This window comes from Durio zibethinus, chromosome 15, assembly GCF_047325235.1.
Source record: "Durio zibethinus cultivar Kanyao isolate XHJ-2024 chromosome 15, ASM4732523v1, whole genome shotgun sequence".
NCBI lineage: Eukaryota > Viridiplantae > Streptophyta > Magnoliopsida > Malvales > Malvaceae > Durio > Durio zibethinus.
The window spans coordinates 24724537-24748218 of NC_143176.1; the positions used below are offsets into that span (position 1 = coordinate 24724537).

Genomic DNA, 23682 nt, shown 5'->3' on the forward strand with positions numbered 1-23682 from the left:
AAAGGTGCATGGCTTGGGTCAGGATACTCTCATGTGGTGTGTGACCTAACGTGTGCTAGTGGTGGTCAAAACATGCATCGAGACCAATGGCTAACATGTCCCAATGGTGGATGAGGCATGTGCATGTGTCACGGTCTGCAAGCTGGTCCAGGCCTAAAGATTTTTTCTAAGTCATGGAACAGTTCTAGTTCTAGTGGGATAGGTTTTGACAATTAGGGGGATTAAACCTTGAGGCCTATTGGAGGCACAAGTCATAGGGAACCAACCCAGAACAGTGGTATGGGTAGTGATCAAGACTCTAGAGGCTCAAGCATAGTGTTTATGTTCGGTAAAATTGAGCTTGGCCTTAGTGTGGGCATTGGTGAGTGCTTATATGAATTTATGAGCCATAAAAATGCCATTAGGATAGTAGAAATTTGAAGATGTGCTTGACCCTACCTACTGCCCGATAGTGGTGCACATGGTGCATAGCCCGAGCATAGGATACCTTTGCATAGTGCACAGCCCAGCATGTTGCAATGGTGTTTGAGGGAACTACCTACACAAAAAGGCAACATTTGCCGTTGATGGTTGAAGCATGCACTAAGACTAAGGGCCAACTTATCTCGATGGTGGTTGAGTTATATGCATGTGTCACAATCTACAAGCTGGTCCTAGCCCAAAAGTTCTCTCCAAGTCAAGGAGTAGTTCGAGTTCTAGCGAGACAAGGTACAACAATCAGGGGGACCAAGCCTTAAGGCCTATAGGAGGCCTAGGTCACGAGGAACTAGCATAAAACGTGGTATGAACAGTGACCAAGACTCCAAAGGCTTATACACAGTGTTCAAATTTGGCAAAATTAAGCCATGCGCAGGTGCAGGCATTGATGAGCGATGCGTAGGCACATAGTCAGAACCAAGTGCGAGTATTGATGACCAAGGTGTGAGTGCATGGTCAGGCCTACGTGGGGGTGCATGGTCATACCTAGGTATGGGCCCACTTGAACACAGTCCTAGGAGGACCATATTTGAGGGCTTCAGAAGGCCTAACACAGTAACACAATCTTTGACAAGCTAGAATTATGCTGAGTACTTGAGTTTTGTAGGTTAACTTAGGTAGATGGGGTCAATCTGCATGGAGTTTGGCTTGAGATTGGAGCCTATATAACCTATACGCTGAGCATCATTTAGAGTCAATGGTAATCGAGGGGCAAACAAGTGCCTTGGGTGGGAGGTTCATGGTACGCATGCTACACCAAGTGTCAGCATTTACCAAAGAGGTGTTTAAGGCAACAACCCATAACAAGGGCCCACTTATATCAATGATGGTCAAGGCAAGTGCCAACATCTAGGTTTGGTGTCCAAGGTAACATCTCACACTAAGGGGCTAGCATCTGTAGATGGTGTTGGATGCAATTGCCTACACCAACCAAGGGCCAAATGCTATCGATGGTGCTCAAGGTAACAACCTGCATTAGGGCCAGCATGTGCCAATAGAGTTTGAGGTAAGTTCTTATACCAAAAGTGATCCCATCACTGTAACAAATACCAAGAGCATTTAATTATTATTTACTTGTATGCTTAAAGAAGGGACATCATCACCCGACTAAATCAATTGCAATGGAGAACACCATTCATCCCCAAACCTAGTGAGGTGTGGTGAAAAAAAAAATAAAGTGAGAGGACTTCAGTGGCTATGGTGGGGGGAGGGGTGAATCAAGCAACAAAAAGGTTGAATCTCAATGGATCATGGCAACAAGGTCACTCTGCCACTTACAATACCCTATCATGTATTTAAGTCATCTACAAAGGATTTTTCCCACCACTCGATGGGAATTGAGCTCCAAGGAGGCCCATATGGCTTGTTTGCTACGGGGTGCTACACCTATGACATGTGCTCTTCAAGACATAGGCCTCTACTACTGGTTGATAGTTGAGAGACGGATGCATGTGTCACTTCTAACCTAGATTCTAATGTAGAGGTATTCAATCATAATCAAGTGCAAGGTAGCTTCATACCACTAGCTTTTCAACCAAGTGGGATAAGTAAATGTGCAAATCAATGATTCCTCTCGTATTAGGTTGAATTATTATTTTGATGCTACCATTAGCATGGTAACACTAACCTATCTCATGATGGTGTAAACCTAGGTCACATTCCTTATTGGTGGGTGAACAATCTAACACTTGGTGAATTTTGCTTCACAATGATAAGAAGAGCCAACATTGAAGGATCAAAAAGCAACATCACTATGAACACTTGTCTATCATAAGCCAGTTATCTTTTTAATAACTTTTTTGACACCTCTAGCTTCAAATTCTGAAGGTTTACAAGATTAACAGGCCATGCTTTCATAGTTTATTCCTACTGGAAATCAAAATCAAATGAGCTTTTATCCTTTTGTTCCATATGGGATTTCTATTCTCATTGAGCTCATCTTAGGACACCTGCATTATCTTTTAACAGATGTGCTACCCTAGCCAAACTCCCCACCTGATAATGTCTTTTACCCTAATCGATCGATCAAGGTTGGCTTTAAGCTAAATAGAAGGGGTTTTGCCCTGCCTCTGATTCATGGAATAAGTAAAATAATGTTAAAAATTGTGGTATTTCAATTTTGACTTAGGGTTCCCACTTATATAACACCTCTCAATTCATTTCAAAAGGTTGGACTAGAGTCAAGGTTAATAGAGTCTTTTTTCCCTGTTGATTCTGCCAAGCCCATTCCTTTGATTGTGGTTTCATTGGATAGTAGATAGGAACAATGGAATTGTGTTAATCCATTCATGTGCTCACTAATTAGATGACAAGGCATTTGGCTACCATAAGAGAGTCATAGTTAGTCCTGTCATTTACCCTCAATTAGTTGAGTTCTTCACTTTGACATATAGAGCACTGGGCAAAAATCACATTACATGAGTATTCGTAGAGACCATTGTAATACTTTGTTTTAATTAAATAGTTAGATTCCCCTTATCTGTATCAATTCTAAGTCGACTATTCATTAACCAGGGAAAGCCTTCAAGGAAGCCTTTCAAAGTCCATCCTTAATCAGCACAAAACGACCCACTGTTGCCATGAGAGCAGCTCAAGTAGTGCATCGACAGCCAATGAGTTTGGGATTAAGACCCCATGCCTGGCCTTTAAAGCCAATCCATTTCTTGAGGTTATGGATCCATTTTGCTGACTTTCTCTTTGGAGAGTGATGTGATTATGAATATGACCGGGCATGGAGAGCACTCAGTCTTCCAGATTTTCAAGGGTTGTTGAGGGTACACCAAACACCATGTGACTTGTGATGCTTTTTTGATTACTGGACCCTACCTCTGGCTGAGCCATTTTTAGGGTGGGCAGGCCATAAATAGAAAAGTCAACTCTTCCCAAGGCCCCCTCCAACAACTCTAGACTACCTAATATTACTGTCAGCCTATGTATCCTGGTTCAAAAATTTTAACTTAATTCCCTTTTAAAGCTCACATTGGACACACTAACGGATAGGCTTCCCCCATCTCTTAGGATCGACAAACCCATGTGCAAGTGCAATTCACATGGAACCTTTCCCCTTTTTAACATCTAACGTTCTCATTTGAGTATTTGCTACTACCACCAAGATCTGCACCAAAGCTACTCCATGGGGCTCATGCCCCAGGCTTTGTAGTGACCACCATGCCCTTCTACTCATTGGGGCTTGGCCTTTTCCCTTACCTTGATAGTTGCATATAGGTCATACGTTTAAATGCCATCCATTTTTTAAGCTAGTTAATTCGATAGGTAAGTTGTTACACACTCAGTGGATTTTAACTTTCATGACCCCCATCTTACTATCTTAATCGATCAACACCCTTTATGGGTTCTAGGTTAGCATGCAGTTGGTCACCATAACTTAGCTTCCAGTTCATCCCTTATTGCCAGTTTTGCTTACCAAAAATGGCCCACTTAGAGCTCTCGATTTTATGGCATGGCTCAATGAAGTAGCTATACCATCCTACCTATTTAAAGTTTGAGAGTAGGTTGAAAACATTGCACCCTTGATGCCTCTAATTAGTGGCTTAACCCGATAGAACTTGCTAAGGGCTTCTACTATCTTGAGGCAAACTTCAGAGGGAACTAGCTACTAGATGGTTCGATTAGTGTTTCACCCCTAAACTTAAGTCAGACAAATGATTTGCATGTTAATATCACTGTAGGCCTCCATCAGAGTTTCCTCTAGCTTTACCCTCTTGAGCATAATTAACTATCTTTTCAATCCCAATAGGCATGCTTACACTCAAACCCTTCTTAGAAAATCAAGGTCAGTCAGTGGTACACTCATGAGGGATCTCACCAATTAGCTTCCTTGCACCTTATGGGTTTTCTAGCTTGTTGACTTGCACACATGTCAAACTCCTTAGTTCATGTTTCAAGATAGGTTGGATGGGGAGCCTACTGGCCAATGTCGGGAGCATGTGAGTGCTAAGGCACACTAAGATAACTTGTGTTGCATTCCATAATTACAAAAATGACATCTCCATAGGCATATCAAAAGCCTAGGCTTAGGCCGCCACCATGACCTGCATCAGTCCATGCTTCGAGTTAATCTACAAACTGACTATCACCATTCCATGTCTGACCAAAGTGCATAGCCAACCCCCATTTACTTCCCTTATAACAATTTCAAGCACTATTTGAATCTCTTTTCAAAAACCTTTTCACCTTTCCTTTGTGGTACTTTTTTGCTATCGGTCATTACCTGTATTTAGCATTGGATAGAATTTACTACTCAATTTGGGTTGCATTCCCAAATAACCTGACTCACAGACTGCACGTCATTGTAGGACAGGGTCTAGGCACAATAAGGCTCTTACCTTTTTTGGTGCCCCTTTCCAGGGGACTTAGGCCTGGTCCGCCACTAAAGATGCCTCTCTAGACTGTAATTCGAATACAGGGGTGCTCGATTCTCAAGCTAGGCTCTTCCTAGTTTGCTTGCCATTACTAGGGAAATCTTGGTAAGTTTCTTTTCCACCACTTATTGATATGCTTAAACTCAATGGGTAATCTTACCTAACCTAAGGTGGTGATGCAAGCATTGACCGAGCGATGCAAGGGGCCTGATGGGGTCTAGATAGACAATGAGTGCATGTCATAGGAGATGAGGCACATCGAGAGCTTTACCACTAATGGTTGGTGCTATCATTGCCAAAGACTCACTTTTGGGCCAACCATAATCAATGAGATCATGGGAGGCCATCTTTTACCCCTTCACCAAAAGCCCAATGGGCAAGGGGTAGAAGGGCAACAATGCATGGCACCTAGGTAGACGTGCCCTTGGCCTAATGGAATGGGAAGCAACTTGCATTCAAAGATTCAATGATTCATGGGATTTTGTAATTCACACCAAGTATCCCATTTTGCTACATTTTTCATTGATTCATGATAGAAAGAGCCAAGATATCTATTGTAAATAGTCATTTTGGTTTTTCACGATAGAAAAAGTCATGATGTTGCCCTCACACACATCGTAAATGGGATGGTAATGGTACACATGCTTTCTTTCATTAGGGTTCCTTGGTGTGATTCATGTCAGGGGTTCATTATTCAGCCACAGGCAATGATACCAATCATGTCACCCACTTAGAAGGTAAAATGAATCAACCGCTACACATGCATGAGGCTAAAAAAGGGTTAGGGCATAAAGGCACCCTCATCCCTTGGTGTTTCATTAATGCATTTGCAGGTCATTCGATAAGTAGGTTTCAACAATGATCCTTTTATAGTTTCACCTATGAAAACCTTGTTACAACTTTTCCTTCCTCTAAATGATAAGGTTCAATGGACTTATTACAACTTCTCTAGCAACGAAGCATCCACATCACTATGATCCAAACTCTTCACTAGACCATTCAATCGGTAAGAGTAATAGGTGGTGTCTACAAAGGCAAGAACATAGTCAACATGAGCTAAAGACTCACGCTTACTAGGAATTTCTCATTGAAGACTAATAATTGCAATGATCTATCCCCATCATGATGAAATTTCAAAGATTACTCGAGCCTATCAACTAAGGCTATAGACTTGTTTAATACATCAGTGTAATGTATGAGCAGCCCAAAACATCTATGGGTGTCATAGCCCTATTATTCCCTCAAACTTTCTTGGCCTAAATGACCATAGTCCCTCTAAGAAGCTAGCCACAAAGAATCACCTCCACGTAGCTAGTTAGTAGGTCGAGATCTTGTTCATTAACAAAATTAACTAGACAAATCACTTCACCAACTAAGAACGGCCATGCACCACCACTCATAGAATCAATAAAAAGCTCTCAATCTGTCAATCCTTACTATATGTAGACCGGGTTAGTTTTTCTGTGTTGACTGAAATTAAGCTATAGGCTCCACTCCTAATGGTGCCCTTCTATCAATTCTTTTAAGTTTTAGCCTTACGACCATATTCTCCCTAAAACCCAAAGACTTTGATTTCTCATAAGGTACCAATAGAGTCCTAAAAGTAACATCCATTTAGCCCTGGTTGGCTTCATTTATAGTAGAGACTAGGATGGTATCTGATCATGTTTTAGCCCTCAACTTTCATTCTTGATTAATAAAAATATCCTTGGTAAATGCTTTTGTAGTTGTTTGTCTCTTATAAATCTAAGAATTTCACCTTTGACTATAAAATACAAATGTCCCTGATTGTCTCTGTTAATCATTACTCTGATCTCGAAGGCCAATGCAATAGGACTAAAACCTATGATGTTATTTCATGCTAATGCATACAAGTAAGGGCCTACTTTAAGCACTCTAATTTCTTTAAAATAGCAATGTCAGAGGAATGACCCAGCCAGTTAAGGCTAAGGGCACATCCTAGTAGTAGGGACAAGTAAACCGATGCTTATTGTAAGGTAGACCAGATGACTTAACCCTAGCTCTAACTATGAGCTTTTTAACTGTAACAACTTAAATTTGTGCTATTGGAGCTAGAATTACTATGGCTACTGGCACCAAACTTGCCCTCTAATGGATCCTTGCTAAGGGATTTAGATTTTACTAATTCTAATTGCTAGACTCATAAAGCTCAATATTGTTATTTATTGTCACTAACTCCCTGTGTCAAGATTGGGTAATTTTTGCTCCTACTGCCTTTCTTGGATGTGGTAGCTATTTCTCAGGCTCCCTCTCCAGAATCGAACCTTAACTCTCCATCACTCATCACCACCATAATAGACCACAATCCTAGCATCGAAACATCATAGGCAAAAATTTGAATGATGTGTTGCTAGCATAGCACAAAGGCCATGCAATCCATGAAGTTATCATGAATCATTAAAACAACGAGCAAAGCTCGTGTCGACCTTTTATCTAATAAATGCATCCCTTTTAGAAGTTGGGGTTTCTGCATGTATTAGCTCTAGTATTACTATGGTTATCTGAGTAGTAGATACCATTAAATAAACTATAACTAATTTAATAAGTCATTTACAGTTTCATTATCTCAATTAGTTTATAACACCACATAGGCCTCAATGCACCAACTAAGCAGCGAAGAGAGCCAACATGGTGCACAAACATCTTGCATGTTAAGCAAATAAAATGCATAGCATTAGATGAGCAAGGTCAAGAGCCCACACCCACAAAATGCTCCACATCTAAGAGCATTATCGAACACCAGTGCACCAATGTAGCCATGGCAGTTTGGGTGGCATAATTGGGTCATGAGGCATGATTGAGTTTTGACTTGTAGCCTCTAAGGACATAAGATTGATGAGGGATGGCAAGACATCTAGTTTCCATTAATTCGATATGCGACATAGGATCCTAATTGTATCTCCAAGGTATGATGACCACATAGGGGTAGATTGAAATGGATGATGGGTCAATAGTTTGATGCATCAAGCTTGGAGCCTGCCAACATGCACAACCATAGCACCACTCCTATGCCTATTACTACAAGGTAGCATCCACACACACTGGTCTATAACCCACCCAATCAATTATTTGATGAGCAAGCAGATGAAACAATGTACGAGGCCATGCCACATCTGGTTGGCATAGGAAAAACACAAGCAACGTCCATAAGACTACCCCTACTATCCAATAGGCAACAATGGCATAATTGGGTCATGAGGAATGGTTGAGGACTGACTCGTAGCCCTTAAGGACATAAGATTGATGAGGGATGACAAGATATTCGATTTCCATTGATTTTGACATGTGGCATAGGATCCTAATTACACCCCCAAGGTATGATGACCACATAGGGGTAGATTGAAATGGATGATAGGTGAACAGTTTGATGCATCAAGCTCAGAGCTTACTAACATGCACAATCATAGCACCACTCTTATGCCTATTACTACAAGTGGTAGCATCTACGCACGCTAGTTTATAACCCACCCAATCAATTATTCGATGAGTGAGTAGATGAAACAACGTACAAGGCCATGCCATAATTGCTTGGCATGGGAGAAACACAAGCAATGTCCATGGGACTACCTCTGCCATCTAATAGGCAACAATGGCATATACCCCCAATACTTAGTCTGACCAGGATTGTACATACAAACTCTATTGTCACCATCCAAAGAAGACATTGGCTGATTAAAAAATTTGTTCCTAGGGCCTTGGCCAGCATCAGTTGCAGGCACGAGCTCTATTAGGCCTAGGCATTTTTATGGTCGATGAAGAAAGACCATGATATTGCCAAATACTCGATAGACTAGGCTAGACCAAGCCTGCAACTGTAGCTTCTACTTGCACCAACCCAAAGTGCCATTACCTAATTCAAGGCTTGGTTTAGGGTTTGGGGTAGCATCAACTGTAAGCATGGGCTTGAGCTTGGCATAGCTAAGCCCTTTTTACGTATTCATGCCAACCAGTCAAGGCCATGGGTGCCTATGAGTCAACAAAGCAACCAGTCATCAAACAACATGGTAGAAAGGCATGCATGGCCTAGATTTTGCTCTAAGGATGTTACCGTGAATGTACATAATGACAGGCTCATCATGAACACTTAAAGAACATGAGAGATTTTATAGATGTACTGGTAGTAAACATTAAGGGGTTTAAAATGGGGGCACTTTTTTCAAACAGGCATAACCTGCACCAAGGGTCTATTTGTGCCGATGGTGGTCAAGGTATGTGCCCTCACCAAGGCCTAGCATGTGCTAATGATGTTTGAGGCAAGTGATAGTAGTAAGGGCCAATATGTGCTGATGGTGTTCGAGGCAACTGCCTATACTAAGGGCCATCTTCTATCGATGCTAATTAAGGCATGTGCTCGCATTAGGTCCAAATTGTGCCAATGCTAATCGAGGCATATGCTTGCACCAAGGGTTGACATGTGCTCACACCAAGGGCTAGCATGTGCCAATGGTGGTCGAGGCAAGTGCCCATACCAAAGGCCAGTTTGTGACGATGGTGGTTAATGCAAGTGCTCATACCAAATGCAGCTTGTGTCGATGATAGTCAAGGCATATGCCCACACCATGTGCCAACATGTGCCGTTGATGGTCAAGGCCTTGGCTAAAGTTTAATTCTAGGCCACAGTACACATGCTAACTCGAGCATGTGTTTTTACCTAAGGCACAATCTTTGAAGCATCATCAGAGAACCTGATCGATGGCATTAAGGGTTATGACGATTGAGGGTGGAAGGCCAGGGGTGTGTGCACATGATGTGTGATGGGTACTAGTCCTTGGCCCTTATATTGCTCCCCTATCCCCCAAGGAACCTTAACAACTCATACCTCCTTAAATAGCATAAGAGCTTTTACAAGTTCATAGGCAGTAGCCATTCAAGTGTCTAAAATGGGGATGCATTTTCCAAATGGCCACAAAATCTACTACATTTCAAATTTTCAGCTAACTTTTTTGTGAATGCCAACAAAAATACAAGCATCATGTACAGAATTTAGGGCCAAAACTCCTTTTAAAAAAATTTCAAAAAATCTTAAACTGTAAAAAATTCCAAACATCATGAAAAATAGAAAACAAATCATCTTACCATGAAACTTAACATGAAAGCTTAGGCAACCATTAAATGAATTTACAAGCCATAAAAATGGCATTGGCATGGCAAAAATACAAAAATGTGCTTGAACCCACTTACTGCTCAATTATAGTGTACATGGTGTATGGCCTAAGCCTAGGATACTCGCATGTAATACATGTCCCAGCATGTGCTAATGGTGTTTGAGGGACTACTTGCACAAAGGCCAACTTATGCCAATGCTGATTGAAATATGTGCCAAGACAAAAGGCTAATAAGTCTCGATAATGGTTGAGGCATATGCATGCACTGAGGGTCATTTTATGTTAATGGTGATTAAAGCATGTGCATCCCTTCCAGAAGTCGGGGTTTGTTGCACGTATTAGCTCTAGAATTACTACGGTTATCCGAGTACTAGATACCATCAAACAAACTATAACTGATTTAATGAGCCATTCGCAGTTTCACAGTCTGAATTAGTTCATACTTACACATGCATGGCTTAATCTTTGAGACAAGCATATGACTACTGGCAGGATCAACCAGGTAGCATTCCTTCGGGACGTTGGCACCGCGTGGGCCTCGACGCACCGACCGAGCGGCAGAGAGAGCCCGACGCGGAGCGCAAGCGTCGTGCGTGTCGAGCACGTGAAATGCATAGCATCGGACGAATGGGGACCGAGAGCCCGCGCCCGCTAAACGTTCCGCATTCGAGAGCACGATCGAACGCCGGTGCACCAATACGGCCACAGAAGATTGGGTGGCACGCTTGGGACACCGGCCACGATTGACGTCCGACCCGTGGCCCCTCGGCACACGAGACGGATGAGGGATGGCAAGACATCCGGTTTCCATCGATTCAGGTATGCAGCACAGGATCCTGATCGTGCCCCCGGGGTACGACGACCGCACGAGGGGAGATTGAAGAGGATGACGGGTCGACAGTTCGATGCATCGAGCACGGAGCCTGCCAACACGCACAACCATAGCACCACTCATATGCCCATTGCGTACAAGTGGCAGCATCCACGCGTGCCGGTCCACAACCCACCCGATCGATTACTCGACGAGCGAGCGAAGGAAACGACGTGTGAGGCCACGCCACAACCGCTTGGTATGAGAATAACATGAGCAAGGGCCACGAGACTGCCCCTGCCATCCGACAGGCAACAACGGTGCGATACCACCAATGCTTGGCCTGGCCGAGACCGCACGCGCGAACTCCGCTGACACCACCCCAGGGGGACGTTGCTCGATTCAGGGACTTGTTCCTGGGGTCTCGGGCAGCATCGGCTGCGTGCACGGCCTCGTCGAGGCCAAGGCATTTTTGTGGCTGACGAGAAAGGACCGCAAGATCGTCAAATACCGAGAGACTTGGCCGGGCCAAGCCCGCAACCGTAGCTTCTGCTCGTACCACCCCAGGGAGCCGTTGCCCGATTCAGGGACTTGGTCTGGGGTCTAGGGCAGCATCCGCCGCGTGAACGGGTTGGAGCTCGGTTCTCTTTTTTCGCATGCAAGCCAACTGATCGAGGCCATGGGCGTCTGTCGGTCACCGGAGCAACCAGTCGCCGGACAAAAATTGCCGAAAGGCATGCACGCCCTGTATTTCACTCGAGGGACGTTGGCCGGGGTGCACGCAATGGGAGGCCCATCGCGCACACCTACTCCCCCCGTGAGGGGGGAGAGGGGGTGCCGGACCACCACCCCCTAAAGAACATTAGAGATTTTACAGATATGCTACCAGTAGACGTTAAAATGTCTGAAACGGGGACACTTTTTCCAAACAAGCAAATCCCACACCGAGGGTGCGCAGGTGCCGATGGTGGTCGAGGCATGTGCCCGCACCAAGGGCCGGCGCGTGCCGATGGTGGTCGAGGCATGTGCCCACAACAAGGGCCAACGCGAGCCGATGGTGGTCGAGGCAACCGCCCGTACCAGCTTGAGGCATGTGCCTACACCAAGGCCAGGCATGTGTCGATGGTGTTCGACGTAGGGGCCATCTTCTGCTGATGGTGGTCGAGGCAAGAGCCCGCACCAAGGGCCAACGTGTGCCGATGGTGCTCGAGGCAACCGCCCGTACCAGGGCCCAGCGTGTGCCGATGGTGCGCCGATGGTGCTCGAGGCAACCGACCGCACCAGGGCCCAGCGTGTGCCGATGGTGCTCGAGGAAAGAGCCCGCACTAAGGGTCAGCTTGTGCCGATGGTGTTCGAGGCAACCGCCCGCACCAGGGCCCAACGTGTGCCGATGGTGGTTGAGGCAACCGCCCGTACCAGGGCCCAGCGTGTGCCGATGGTGGTCGGGGCAAGTGCCCGCACCAAGGCCCAGCGTGTGCCGATGGTGCTGGGGGCAAGCGCCCGCACCAAGGCCCAGCATGTGTCGATGGTGGTCGAGGCAACCGGCCGCACCAGGGCCCAGCGTGTGCCGATGGTGTTCGAGGCAACCGCCCGCACCAGGGCCCAGCGTGTGCTGATGGTGGTCGAGCCAAGAGCCCGCACCAAGGGCCGACTTGTGCCGATGGTGTTCGGTGCAACCGCCCGCACCAGGGCCCTGCGTGTGCCGATGGTGCTGGGGGCAAGCGTCCGCACAAGGGCCCAGCGTGTGCCGATGGTGCTGGGGGCAAGCGGCAGCACCAAGGTCGAGCGTGTGCCGATGGTGGTCGAGGCAACCGCCCGTACCAGGGCCCAGCGTGTGTCGATGGTGGTCGAGGCAACCGACCGCACCAGGGCCCAGCGTGTGCCGATGGTGCTCGAGGCAACCTGTCGCACCAGGGCCCAGCGTGTGTCGATGGTGGTCGAGGCAAGCGCCCGCACCAGGGCCCAGCGTGTGTCGATGGTGCTCGAGGCAACCGTCCGCACCAAGGCCCAGCGTGTGCCAATGGTGCTCGAGGCAACCGACCGCACCAGGGCCCAACGTGTGTCGATGGTGCTCGAGGCAACCGCCCGCACCAGGGCCGAGCGTGTGCCGATGGTGCTCGAGGCAACCTGTCGCACCAGGGCCCAGCGTGTGCCGATGGTGATCGAGGCAACCGCCCGCACTAGGGCCCAGCGTGTGCCGATGGTGGTCGAGGCAACCGCCCGCACCAGGGCCCAGCGTGTGCCGATGGTGCTCGAGGCAACCGCCCGCACCAGAGCCCAGCGTGTGTCGATGGTGCTCGAGGCAACCGACTGCACCAGGGCCCAGCGTGTGTCGATGGTGGTCGAGCCAAGCGCCCTCACCAGGGCCGAGCGTGTGCCGATGGTGGTCGAGGCAAACGCCCGCACCAGGGCCCAGCGTGTGCCGATGGTGCTGGGGGCAATCACCCGCACCAGGGCCCAGCGTGTGCCGATGGTGATCGAGGCAACCGCCCGCACCAGGGCCCAGCGTGTGCCGATGGTGGTCGAGGCAACCGCCCGCCCCAGGGCCCAGCGTGTGCCGATAGTGGTCGAGGCAAGCGCCCGCACCAGGGCCCAGCTTGTGCCGATGGTGATCGAGGCAACTGCCCGCTCCAGGGCCCAGTGTATGACGATGGGTATCGGGGCAACCGACGCACCAGGGCCCAGGGTCTATCGATGGTGCTCGAGGCAACCGCTCGTACCAAGGCTCAGCATGTGCCGATGGTGATCGAGGCAACAACCCACACCAGGGCCCAGCTTGTGCCGATGGCGGTCGAGGCAAGTGCCCGTACCAAAGGGCAGCCTATGCCGATGATGGTCGATGCATGTGCCATCACCATGCGTCATCATGTGCCATTGATGGTCAAGGCCTTGGCCGAAGTTCGATTTTGAGCCACGGTGCACATGCTTGGCTCTAGCATGTGCTGGTGCCACATTTTTTTCACTCAAGACAGCATCGTCGGAGCATCGCCGAAGCATCGTCGGAGTACCGCCGGAAAACCTGACTGGCGGCATTGGGGTTCCGACGATTGGGAGGGGGGCCGGGGGGGTGTCTAGGCCCAAGGGTTCTCTTCGAGTCAAGGAACAGTTGTAGTTCTAGTGGTACTAGGTCTAACAACTAGAGGGACTAGGCCTTGAGGCCTGTTAGAGGCCCAGGTCATGGGGAACTAGCATAGAATTGTGGTATGGGTAGTGATCAAGACTCTAAAGGCTCTGGGATAGTGTTTAGGTCTAGCAAAATTGAGCCAGGCCTAGGTGTAGGTGTTGGTCCTTTTAACCCATATTGTTGACACATTTGATGCTTTTTTTGAGTTATCTATGGCACCCTCTCTTGTGAGAAATTTGGTTGTACTGTGGAACTCATACTGTGGCACTCTGTTGCCATTGGTTTCCCTTTATCATCTTTTTGAGAGGTCCCAATCCCTTAGTAGTCTCGACTAGCACCTAGTTGCTCCTTGTTGGGCCCTTTCTAGGGTTGTTTACCATTGCCACTTTGCCTTTGGACAACCTCTCTTCCCATTTGATGGTTGAAAGCTTGAGGCACTCCCTAACCCAATGTGGATTGGCATAAAAATAGCAACTCATGGGCCTTATGCCTTTGTCGATAGTTTGTCAATCTTGCTAAATCTAGGCTTCCTCATAGCCTTTTCCTCTCTTAAAGAATTACAATCGGTGTCTCCCTCACTCTCCCTTTTTTTTTGGCTTTGGAAACTTGGTGCACTCAACCTGAGTTAATGATTCTATAGCAATTCTAGCCTGACTTAACTCTTGAATGGCTTTTCATTATAGCTTGACCTTGACCCATGGATTAGTCTATTAATAAAATGCTTAGGCACCTTTACTTTCGGTCATAAGCTTGCATTAGCAACCATAGTAGCTCGTAATGTAGCATGGTCAACCTTGAGCCTAGCTAGCTCTTCTCACAAGGTTGTCACCATGGACTCTAATGCCTTATTACATTGCATGAACTTCTCTAGTGCCTTATTCATCAACATCTCTGAACCAATCTATTATTTGTAAAATAGCCTCCCACACTTTGCTAATCAAGTGCTTGTTGGAACATATCTTTCTAAAGTTTTCCCCTACTTGTCTGTAGGTGGGCACTCTTCAAGCATCTTTCTTTAGCCTCTTATCTGGTTTTCCCTAAACATGCTATAGCCCAAAACATGCTTGCACAACTTACCACAGTGCTTACACACCACACTAGGATGCCCGCATACAAGTCCCCCAACTTGCACCAATGCTAACTTTGGCTCTTCACACTAACTTTAGCTGTTACGACAACTCTGGGTCCTCATGTCATGAGTAGGGATCTGTTGCACACTTTGAACCAAGGCTCTAGTCACCACCTTTAGTTTGATCCAGGCTTTGATACCCCCTGGTATTTGGTTCTGCTACCTACTTCTAGCTCCCCTAAATTAGACTTTGATACAACTTGTCATAGGCTGAGACTCAAGCTTCAAGATCGCATAGCTCCATAATAGGGGAATAAACTCTTCTACATCTCAGATCAGTCTAACATAAGAAACAATACACGATCACTCTAGACTATGGGGTTGGTTGCCTAGTACATTACAAAACAAAAAGGCATAATAAGTGTTTGAAAAAAGGCTAAAAGAACAACAGAAAGTTTAAGGCAAGAGTATGGATGTTATTACTCAATGGTTCTAATGTGTACGTAATAAAGATGGGGGACTCTCTCTTTATAGCTAAGTCCCCCTTATAATCAGAGCCTAAAATACATTCTTAAACTCTAGAGATTACAATCCTTAATTTTGAAGGATTTGGTGCTATTGCACAATCTTTGACTTGCTAAAATCATTCTAAGCACCAGGCCTTTTAGAAGCCCCTAAATATAATCCTTCTAGGACTGTGTTCATGCTACCAAGACTTGGGCCTGACCATGCACCCTCACCTCGATCATTAGTACTTCTGCTTGGGTTTAACTAGGTGCCCACCCATTGTTCACTAGTGCCCGTCCCTGGGCTTAGCTTAATCCTGTCTAACCTTATCCCCTTTTCTAAGCCTCTAGAGTCTCGATCAGTACTCGTCCCATTGTTCTAGGCTAGTTCCATGTGACTTGAACCTTTAACACACCTTATGGCCTGGTCTTGTAAGCTATCAGACTCTATCCCATTAGAACTTGTACTGCTACTCAACTTGGAAAAAACCCCTAGGTCTAGACTAGCTTACAGACCATGACATATGCACTAAGGGTAATTGGGTGATGATGGTGGTCGAGGCATGCACATGTGTCATGATCTACAAGCTGGCCCAAGCCCATGGGTTCTTTTTAAGTCAATGAGTAATTCCAGTTTTGGCGAGATAGGGTCTAACAACTAAGGGGACCAAGCCTTGAGGTGTACTAGAGGCCTAGGTCATGGGGAACTAGCCTAGAATGGTGGTATGAGTAGTGATCAAGACTCCAAAGGCTCATGCATGGTTTTCAAGTTTGGCAAAATTGAGCTAGGACCAAGTGCGAGTGTTGGTAAGCACATATATTAATTTAAAAGCTATAAAAATGGCATTGGCTTAGCAAAAATGTACAAATTGCTTGAACCCACCTACCACTCAATTGTGGTTCCCATGGTTCATGGCTCGAGCCCAAGATAGCATGACCTAGCATGTGCTGATGGTGTTCAAAGGAACTACCACACAAAGGGCCAGCATGTACTGATGATGGTTAAAGCATGTGCTAAAACCAAGGCCTAACATGTCTCGATGGTGGTCAAGGCATGTGCATGTGTAATGGTCCGCAAACTAGTCTAAGCCTAAGGGTTCTCTTTAAGTTGAGGGACAATTCTAGTTCCAGCAAGATAGGGTTGAGCAGCCACAAGGACTTGCTCTTGAGGCCTACTAGAGGCCCAGGTCATGGGGAACTAGCCTAGAATAATGGTATGGGTAATAATCAAGACTCTAGAGGCTAGGACATGGTGTTCATGTTTGGTAAAATTGAGACAATCCCAAGCACAGGCATTGGAGAGCGCTTATATGATTTTACAAGCCATAAAAATGGCATTGCCTTTACAGAAATAAGATGTGCCTAAATCCACCTACTGCTTGATCGTGGTGCACATGGTGCATGGCCTAGGCCCATGATACATACGCATGGTGCATGGCCTAGCATGTGCCGATGGTGGTTGAAGCATGTGCTAAGACCAAAGGCTAACATATCCCAATGATGGTCGAGGCATGTGCATATGTCTAGTCTGCAAGATAGTCAAGTGTAAGGGTTTTCTTCAAGGCAAGGTGTAGTTATAGTTCTAGTAGGATAGGGTCTAACAACTAGGGGGACTGAGCCTTGAGGCCTATTAGAGGCCTAGGTCATAGGGAACTAGCCTAGAATAGTGGCATTGGTAGTAATCAAGACTCTGAGGCTTAAACACAGTGTTTATGTTCAGCAGAATTGAGCTTGGCCTATGTGCAGACACTAGTGAGCACTTATATGAATTTGCAAGCCATTAAAATGGCATTGGCATGGCCGAAATATAAAGATGTGCCTGAATCCACCTATTACCTGGTTGTGGTGTGCATGGTGCATGGCCGATGCTAGGATAACCGCACATGATGCATGGCCCAACATGTGCCAATGGTGTTTGAGGGAACTACCCATATAAAAGGCCAATGGTTGAAGCATGTGCTAAGACCAAAGGCTAACATGTCCCAATGAGGGTTGAGGCATGTGCATATGTCTGGTCTGCAAGATAGTCAGGTGTAGGGGTTTTTTTCAAGACAAGGTGTAGTTATAGTTCTAGTAGGATAGGGTCTAACAACTAGGGGCACTAAGCCTTGAGGCCTATTGGAGGCCTAGGTCATAAGGAACTAGCCTAGAATAGTGGTATTAGTAGTAATCAAGACTCTGAGGCTTAAGCACAGTGTTTATGTTCAGCAGAATTGAGCCAGGCCTATGTGCAGGCACTAGTGAGCACTTATATGAATTTGCAAGCCATCAAAATGGCATTGGCATGGTCGAAATATAAAGATGTGATTGAATCCACCTATTACCTGGTTATGGTGTGCATGGTGCATGGCCGATGCTAGGATACCCATACATGATGCATGGCCCAACATGTGCTAATGGTATTTGAAGGAACTACCCATACAAAAGGCCAATGGTTGAAGCATGTGCTAAGACCAAGAGCTAACATGTCCCAATGGGGGTCGAGGCATGTGCATATGTCTAGTCTACAAGATAGTCAGGTTTAGGGGTTCTTTTCAAGACAAGGTACAATTATAGTTCTAGTAGGATAGGGTCTAACAACTAAGGGGACTAAGCCTTGAGGCCTATTGGAGGCCTAGGTCATAGGGAACTAGCCTAGAATAGTGGTATTGGTAGTAATCAAGACTCTGAGGCTTAAGCATAGTGTTTATGTTTAGTAAAATTGAGCCAAGCCTATGTGCAAGCACTAGTGAGCACTTATATAAATTTGCAAGCCATTAAAATGGCATTGGCATGGTCGAAATATAAATATGTGCTTGAATCCACCTATTACCTAGTTATGGTGTGCATGGTGCATGGCCGATGCTAGGATACCCACACATGATGCATGGCCCAACATGTGCCAATGGTATTTGAGGGAATTACCCACACAAAAGGCCAACATGTGTTGATAGTGGTCAAAGCATGTGTTGAGTCCAAAGGCTAACATGTCTCGATGGTGGTCAAAGCATGTGCATGTGTCACAGTCTACAAGCTAGTACTAGTCTAGGGGTTCTTTCTAAGTCGAGGAGCAATTCTAGCTCTAGTGAGACAAGGTCAATAGCCAGGGGGACCAGGACTTAAAGCTTACTAGAGGGCTAGATCATGAGGAACTAGCCTAGACTAGTGGTATCGATAGTCATCAAGACTCTAGAAGCTCAGGCATGGTGTCTAGGTTTAGTATGATTGAGCCAGGCCTAGGTGCATGCATTGGTGAATGATGCACTAACACATAGTCAGAACCAAGTGCAAGCACTGATGATCGAGGTGTGAGAACATGGCCAAACCTAGGTGTGAGCATGCTTGAATATAGTCATAGGAGGAGCAGTATATATGGGTTTCTAGAAGGCCCAATACTATAACACAATCTTTGATGAGCTAGAATTATGCTAAGCACTTGAATTTTGTATGCTGACTCAGGCAAATGGAGTCAATTCCCTGTCTAAGGCCGCATAGAGTTTGGCTTAAAACTAGAGCTTATGACATATGCATCGAGCATCATTTAGTGCCAATAGCAATCGAGAGGCAAAGAAATGTCTTGGATGGGGGGTTTATGGTACACATGCCACGTCAAGTGCCAACATCTACCAAAAAGGTGTTCAAGGTAACAACCTACACCAAGGGCCCACTTACATAGATGGTGGTAGAGGTAAGTACCTGTGCCAAGTGCTAGCATCTTGTAATGGTGTCCTAGGCAACATCCCATACCAAAGGGCCAACATCTACTGATGGTGCCTGAGGTAACAATTGTCTTGCATCTATCGATGGTGTTGGATGCGATAGCCCACACCAACCAAAGGCTGGATGCTATTGATGGTGTTCAAGGTAAGAACTTACACTAAGGGACAATGTGTGCTGATAGAGTTTGAGGCAAGTGGCCTCACTAAGGGCCAGCCCAGCCCTATAACAAATACCAAGGGCATTTGATCCTCATTTACTTAGAAGCACGAAGAAAGGATTTCATCACCTGACTAAATCAGTTGCAATGGAGAACATTATTCATCTGCAACCCAGAGGGATGTAGTGTAAAAAAATAAAGTGAGAGGACTTTGATGAGTGTGTGGGGGGAGGGATGAATCGAAGCGACAAAGGATTGAATCTCAATGGATTATAGCAGCAAGGTTACTCTGTCACTTACAATACCCCATTGCATATTTAAGTCATCTGCAAGGATTCTACTCGTGGCTCAGTAGGAATTGAGCTCCAATGAGGCTTACATAGCTTGTCCGTAGCAGGGGCTGCACCTATGACACATGCCCTTGGGGGCCATACATCCATGCTGTAGGTCGGCAATTGGATGATGGGCACATGCATCACTTCTAGCCTAGATTTTGACTTAGAGGCATTCAATCATAATCCAGCGCATGACAGCTTCTTACCCCTAGCTTTTTAACTAAGCACGATGACCAATTATGCGAATCAACAGTTCTTCTCATTCTAGGTTGAATTACTATTGCAACATTGCTATCAATAAGGTAAAACTAATGTATCTCACAATAGTCTAAACATAGCTCACATTTCATATTGGTGGGTGAACAATCCAACACTTAAAGAATTCTGCTTCACAATGATGGCAAGAGCTAACATCGAAAGATCAAAAAGCAATGTCGCTAATGCATACTTCGTTGCCACAAGCTAATTATCCCTATGGTAACTTTTCTAATGCCACTAGCTTCAATTTTTGAAAGTCTAAAAGATCGATAGGCCATGTTTTCATGGTTCATATTTGTATTGGAAATTAGAATGAAATTAGCCTTTTCCCTTTTATTCCACATGAGATTCTTGTTCTCGTTGAGATTATCATAGAACACCTGTGTTATCATTTAATAGATGTGCTACCCCAGCAAACTCCCCACATGACAATGTCTTCTGCCTAGATTGACCGACCGAGGCTAGCCTTATGTCCAAAAAAAGGGTTGTGCCCCACCTCGATCCATGAAATAAGTAAAATAACATTAATAGAAATGGTATTTCAATTTCATCAGAGGGCTCCCACTTATCCTACACCTCTCAAGTTATTTCACAAAGTTAGACTAGAGTCAAGCTCAATTAGGTCTTCTTTCCTGTTGGTTATGCTAAGCCTATTCCCTTGGTTATGGTTTTGTTGGATAGTCAACAGGGACAATGGGAATCTTGTTAATCCACTCATGTGTGTCACTAATTAGATGTAGAGGCATTTGGCTACCTCAAAAGAGTTATATTACTCCCACTATTTACCTATGATTGGTTTAAATTCTTCACTTTGACATTTAGAGCACTGGGCAAAAATCACATTGAGTGAGCATCCCTAGGGACCATCACAATGCTTTGTTTTAATTAAATAGTCAAATTCCCCTAGTCTATACCAGTTTTGAGTTGACTATTCATCACATGGGGAAGGCCCCCAAGGGAGCCATTCCTAGTCCATCCCTCAGCCTACATGGATCGAATTGCTCTTACTGTGAGGGCAACTTGAGTAGTGCATTGGTAGCCAAAAGGTTCAAGACTATGACCTTTATGCCCAACCCTCAAAGCCAATCATTTTTCCAAGGTTAGCGATCCATTTTGCTGACTTCCCTTACCTACATTGTTTCATCGACTAGAGCTTGTTCAATTTGGAAACCCATGCAATTATGAGTACAACTGGGCATGAATAGCACTCACTCTTCCATATTTTCAAGGGCTGCTAGGGCAAACAGGACATAATGTGACATGTGTTACTCTTTTAGCCAATGGAACCTACCTCCAATTGAGTTGTTTCTAGGGTGGGCAGGTCATTAAATAGAAAAGATAACTCTTCTTGAAGCCCCCATCGATGTTTTTGGAATCCCTAATGCTGCTGTTAGCCATTGTGTCCTAGTCTAGGAATTTTAACTCAATTTCCTTTCAAAGCTTATGTTGGACCCATCTTTAAGGATCGATTAACCTATGTGCAAGTGTTGTTCACATGAATTCTTTCTCTTCTTTGGCCTTCAAAGTTCTCATTTGAATATTTGCTACTACCACCAAGATCTGCACTGACAGTCTCTTTGCACAAGCTTGCGTACTGAGTTTTGCAACAACCATCATACCCTCCTACTCATTAGAGCTTCACCCTTGCCTCGATGATCTAGTATAGGTCACATGCTTAAGTGCCATTTATATTCGAGGCTAGTTGATTTGATAAGTGGGTTGTTACACACTCTTTAGAGGATTTTGACTTCTATGATCACTGTCTTACTGTCTTAATCGACCAACACCTTTGAGGGTTCTAGGGTAGCACATAATTAGCCACTGTAACCCAACTTTTAGTTCATCCTATGTCGCCAGGTCTACTTACCAAAAATGGCCCACTTGGAGGTCTCAATTCCATGAAGCATCTCAATGAAGTAGCTACATCATCCTACTTATTTATGTTTGAGAATAGGTTGAGGGCATTGTGCCCCAATGCCTCTAACCATGGCTTTACCTAATAGAACTCGCTAAAGGCTCCATCTATCCTAAAGGAAACTTTAGAGGGAACTAGCTACTAGATGGTTCAATTAGTCTTTCACCCCTATACCCAAGTTAGATGAATGATTTACACATCAATATCATTATGGGCTTCCACTAGAGTTTCCCATATCTTAGCCCCACTCAAGCATAGCTCACCTCAACAGGTAAGATCACACTCGAACTTTTCTCAAAAGTTTAAGGTCGGTCGGTGGTACACCTATGAGGGATCTTGCCAACCAACTTCCTTACACCTAATAGGTTATCTAGCATGTTAACTTGCACACGTCACACTTTTTGGGCTACGTTTTAAAACAAGCTAGATAGGGAGCTTGTAGGCTGATGCTAGGAGCACACGAGTGTCAAGGCATGTTGAAATGATATGTGTTGCATTCCATGATCATAGCGACAATGTCTCCATGGGCATATCGAGAGCCCAGGGTTAGGTAGCCACTGCAACATATGTTAGTCCATGTCCTAAGCCAATCAATAGACTGGCTCTCACCATTCCACATCTAATTGGGTTACATCATCGTCCCCCATCCATTTTCCTTTCAATAATTTCAAGCACTCTTTGATTCTTTTTTCAAAATCCTTTTCATCTTTCCCTCGTAATACTTCTTCACTATTGGTCTCTCACTCGTATTCAGCCTTGGATGAAATTTACAACCTGACTCATAGATAGAGTCTCATGGTATGATAGGATCCAAGCATAATAGGACTCTCACCCTCTCTAACACCCTTTTTCTATGGGACTTAGGCCTAATCCATCACTGAAGATGTTTCACCAAACTACAATTTGGACTCCAAAGGTTCTCGATTCTGAAGCTGGGCTTCTTTTGGTTGGCTCATTATTACTAGGAAAATCTTGGTAAGTTTCTTTTCCTTTGCTTATTCATATGCTTAAACTCAATAGGTAATCCTACCTGACCTAGGGTCATGATGTGAGCATCGACTGAGTGATGTGGAGGGTCCAATGGGTTCAGTTGGATAAGTGCATGTCACCGGAGATGATTCACACTAGGAGCTTTAGCACTGATAATCACAGGGCTTTGATTGCCAGGGACTTATTTTTGGGCTAACCATAATAGATGAGATCATTGGAGGCCATCTTTTACCCTCTTACTAAGAGCTCGATGGATAAGAGGTTAGAAAGGGTGATGATGCATGATAGCTAGGCAGGCATGCCTTTGGCATAATGGCTAAAGGTGCAACTTGCATTCAAAGAATTAAAGGTTCATAGGATTTTGCAATTCATGCCAAGTATCACATTTCGTTGCATTCTTCATCGATGTGAGAGATAAGATATCCATTGTCAAGACTCATTTTGGTTTTTCATGACAAAAAGAGTCATGGTGCCACCTGTGCATGCATTACAAATGGGATGGTGATAGCACACAAACTCTTTTTCATTCTGGTTTCTTGGTGGGATTTATGTTGGGGGTTTGTTATTTAGCCCTGGGTGATGATACCAATTGTTTCACTTACTCGGGAGCCAGAATGAAGTGACTGTCATGCATGTCTAAGGCCAGAAGAGGCATGAGGCTTAGGGCACAGAAGCATCTTTACCCTCTCGGTGTTTTGTTAAAACATTTGCGGGTCCTTTGTTAAGTGGGTTTCAACAATGATCCTTTCGTAGGTTTACCTATGAAAACCTTTTTATGACTTCTCCTTCCTCTAAATGATAAGGTTTAGTGGACTTTTTATGACATCGTAGGC

The 23682-nt window shown here is 45.2% G+C and overlaps 6 pseudogenes; 1 reads left to right on the forward strand and 5 right to left on the reverse strand.

Moving 5' to 3' along the window:
- The first annotated feature begins 1378 nt into the window (after positions 1-1378).
- On the forward strand, positions 1379-20653 carry LOC149514864 (uncharacterized; annotated as a pseudogene).
- LOC149514865 (25S ribosomal RNA) lies at positions 1690-5033 on the reverse strand (annotated as a pseudogene).
- On the reverse strand, positions 5262-5425 carry LOC149514866 (5.8S ribosomal RNA; annotated as a pseudogene).
- On the reverse strand, positions 5716-7533 carry LOC149514867 (18S ribosomal RNA; annotated as a pseudogene).
- Positions 19586-22903, reverse strand: LOC149514868 (25S ribosomal RNA; annotated as a pseudogene).
- A 228-nt stretch (positions 22904-23131) lies between these two features.
- Positions 23132-23287, reverse strand: LOC149514869 (5.8S ribosomal RNA; annotated as a pseudogene).
- Positions 23288-23682: the final 395 nt, after the last annotated feature.